Genomic DNA, 3970 nt, shown 5'->3' with positions numbered 1-3970 from the left:
GCCGCCGCCGCTGAGCGGCAGCGCTGCCCGGGGAACAGCGGCGCTCGGGGACCCCACGCAGCTCCCGGGGGAGCAGCAAACCCACCCAACCCTCGCTCCTACCCCACCGCCCACCCACGGCACAGCCTTCCCTTCCCCACGCTGCCTGGATTTTGTGTGTTTGGGTTGGTCCCTGCTATCCGTCTCACCTGTTGTGTGCGGTGATGCTGTGGCTCCAGGACCGATGTTGCCACCAGTTTGTGCTGGAAGGAGCTCTCTGTGTACTGGGCAGGTGTGTACCTGTGGAGTTGGGATCCCACCTCCCCGTGCTGGGTGGTTGTACATCTCTTAGAGGGGTCTCTCACCCAAATGGATTGTCTTGTGCTGGATTATAGCCTCTTTATCCCAGCTTAACATATGGGAAATCCCAGAAACAGCCCTTGAAGGAGTGTGTTCATGAGAGCTTATCCATGCTTGAAGGTTGCATTCATTTAGCTACTTCTGCATCCATTTTTAGTTAAGGTCTGTGCAGCTTTATGGGCAGTGAGACTTCGCGGGGAGAAAGATCGTGGGGTTCTTTGTTTTTCCATTAACTCATCTGGTTGGGAATTGCAGCTCTTTAATTAAAGCAGCACAGTACGGACTGGCCCTGAGGTGCTATTCTAAGACACTTGTACTCACATCTGCTTTGGGGTAAGGCTCTGCCTGTTTGAGGTTAGGCTTGTGCTATTGTGTGTCTGAGAGCAGGAGGAAGCAGCGAATCAATCACTGGGGCTCCATCCCAGCCACTCACACTGTGTTTTACCTCCCTCAGCAAACATCCCTGTGTGTGCAGTCGGCACAGACCACTGGAGTGTGCACCTCACCCTTCCTGGGAGTCGGAGGGAGTTGCAGGGCACAGCAAAAGGATTTAATTAAGCAGCATATGGAGAGCTGAGGGAAACTCTGGACCCGGCTCAGAGCCACCACTGAGAGTGGAGAGCAATCACAGCAGCCATGTCCATCGCCTGTTGTTGTTTAAGTTGAGCTTCCCCCACCCCTTCACGTTTTGCTCAGTCAGTAAATGGCTTCATGTAAACTCCTACAGGAGCAGCAGCCACACGGGAATGCCGTGGGCAGTCGGGCTGGGATCCGTGCGGATCATCTGATGTTTTTGTCCATGTGGCATTTGTTTGGGTTGATATCAGGAAAGCTAGTGCGTCTACATTGCCAGCAGTGCATACAACAGCCTGACTGTGGCCAAGAGAACGTGGAAACTGGCAGGGAAAAGTTGATTCTTTGGGATTTTTCCCTCCTGATACATGGGCTGGACTTTGGAGAGTTATTTTTAGTTGACAGAAAAGTTTAGGCTGTGTATAAATCCATAGCATCCTCTGGAAGTACCACCAGAAGTGCTGAGGAAGGCGGTAGGCTTGGATAAAACACTCCTTGCTGCCTTTGTTAGGTGCTGGGACAATTAACAGGGATGTTTAGGCGTTGTGATGCCCATGCTGAAAGCAAAGTGGCAACCCTTAGCCAGGCTGGCCCTGAGCACAGAAAGCTGTGTATCTGCACTGCTGACCCTGGGAACAAAGGATCCTCCTGAACCCAAACATGTTTGTGTTAATCCTGGCTGCTTCCTGGCGGCCAGCGAGAGGAAGCAGAGCCACTACCTCTAACAGATGTACAGTGAGGAGATTACAGGGTGCGATTAAACACCCTCTCCATCACATCCTCCCCTCGGCCAGCCCAGCACAGCGCATTAATGGACTGTCCCAGGCTGCCTGCCAAGCTCAGGCAGATGTAACAGGCAGCAGATACTTAATCTCCCGTGTCTCTGCCTGGTTTGGAGCTCCCCTCACACCAAAAGCCTGAGCTGGGTTAGCTGTACCTGCCTGCAAGGAGTGGGCTGGGGAAGGCAGGAAAACACGTGGAATTCACACCATCCAGAAATCATAGAATCATTAAGGTTGGAAGAGACCTTTAAGATCAAATCCAACTATAAATGATGCATTTAGCTGAAGTGCTGTTAAAACTAAAACACAGGTACCTGTAGGTGAGTACAGCAGGGTTGGCTAAGGAATCAGATACAGAAGAAGTTGGGAAGGATCCTTATTTTGGTGGATTGACTTGCTTTTTGGCTGCTACACTTAGAGTAGGAGATTTCAAGGCTATGAAGGGCTAGTTTCCTCTTTGTGTGGGTTTAGGTGGTGCCTTATATTGCCATAGGCAGTCTTAGTGCCAAATGCTGCTATTTCCATAGAAATAATCTGGGCTGAGTGCAAAAAATCAGCTAGTCTGTTTAGGTTAATTAGTGTGGTAATGGCAGCGTATGTTCCATTATCAAATGAAAAGCTGGTTCTAAAATAAAAGAACCCATTGTGGAAATTGGAGAGTTCAGAATAGTCATCATGTGAGATGTGGACAACCCCTGTCAGCCAAATGGGTTGGATTTGATTCCGTAAACATTTCTAAGTCAGTTTTTCTTTTTTTGGGTGAGGGTTGTGACCTCGGTTACAATGCTGGAGGTGTTGCCGTTGTCTGAACCATAGGCTTCCTCCCCAGTTCTGTGCAAAGGGGTCCAGCATTGTAACTGCCAACAATGTGCCATTGTGTTGGGTAGAGCAAAGGGAAAACTCATCGAGTTCTGCTGAGGACATTTTCCCTTGACTCTGTTCTGGAGGGGAAGTGGCTCAGTCAGAGGCAGCACCAGGTGACACTCAGAGTCAGGAAGCCACAGGGACGTCCCCTTCACAGGGTGCATTGGCACAGGCAGAGCTGCCTGTGGGTTTGCAGCTCCTCGTGGTCAACATGACTTGGGAAGGATCCCAGAAATGTGCACAGCTGCAACGGCACCCGCTGTGCCACAGTCTCGCGGGGAACCGGATACCTCCTTCCCGCCATCCCAGGAATCTGCATGGCCGTGCCTCTTCCCTTTCGCCTCGCCTGCACAGAAATCGCTTTTCCTGAGTGCAAGAGACAACTGTTTGGCAAATAACAGCAGCCTTGGCTCCAGGGATAGCGTTGTTTTCAATAGCTGCCAGGCTGGAGCCAGTAGCAAAAGGCAAAGGGACGAAGGTCTAAGTGGCACCATCTGCTTCACAAGGGCATCGTTTCTAATTCAGCATCAGAGGAGGCTCCTGGAGTTAAGTAATTGGGAATAGCAGGCTCCTGGCTGGAATGTGTGCCAACCCTCCTGGCAAAAAGCTGTTAAATCTCTGTTGCTGGCGTGTGAAAGTGGTTCTGTGTAACAAGGCTCCGAAGGCTGGTTTTAACCCTCAATGTACGTAAAAAAGCAAGCTAAGGCACTTTTGATCTTGGAATGGCATGTGGCCAGGTGTTGGGAATACAGAGGGAAGGTGGGCCCTCATCGAGTTATGTGAACAGCTCCAAGTCTGATCCTCCCGTGCCGCCAACAGCCGGATGCAGCCTGCCAAAAATGCACACAAAATGGTGCCTGTTTTAACAGCTTTAGCAGGAAAAGACAGGGTGTGATGAATGATTCATGAGGATCAATGGAACCCAAGGCATTTACTGCCCCTTAAAACCAGTGCCTGTCTGCCAAAGGGTGTATTTGCAAGGTGAGCGATCACAAAATCCTCTGCTGAGCTTTTGGGACAAAGTCATGCACTTGGCTCCACACTTGCTCCAGCCCTTACCCTGCAGCCTGCAAATAGGTCCATCCAGCTTACCAGCTAGGATGAGGAGCCTTTCATTCTCCAGATGAAAGCAGGAGCTGTTAGGCATCTCTCAGTGAGCTCAGATACAAACAAGTCCACATTGTGCACCTCCCTCCTAGGGTGGCTTCCTTGGAAGCTTTGGCCTTCATCCTGTTTGTCTGATTCGTGATCAAAAGAGAGTTGCTGCCTACGTGTGTCTTGAGGCAGTTTCTTCTATCTCATACAAACGTCCAATTTCTTCATTAAAATAAAATTAAGGTGATGCAATCAAGTAAGATCTGTCTCTGCAGTCATTATCTTTTACTGATAGTGAGATCAGGGCTGGGCAAAAC

The 3970-nt window shown here is 50.1% G+C and overlaps 1 protein-coding gene across 1 annotated transcript in view; it reads left to right on the top strand.

The window, feature by feature from the left end:
• RNF216 (ring finger protein 216) overlaps nucleotides 1–3970 on the top strand; it is a gene marked incomplete at its 5' end in the record, with an annotated part of 58471 nt that overhangs the window by 41766 nt on the left and 12735 nt on the right. The window lies entirely within an intron of this gene.

Source organism: Acanthisitta chloris, unplaced genomic scaffold (genome assembly GCF_000695815.1).
Source record: "Acanthisitta chloris isolate BGI_N310 unplaced genomic scaffold, ASM69581v1 scaffold15470, whole genome shotgun sequence".
Classification (NCBI taxonomy): Eukaryota; Metazoa; Chordata; class Aves; order Passeriformes; family Acanthisittidae; genus Acanthisitta; species Acanthisitta chloris.
Note: the sequence above shows the minus strand (reverse complement) of the source record. Positions and strands in the feature narration are given on the sequence as shown.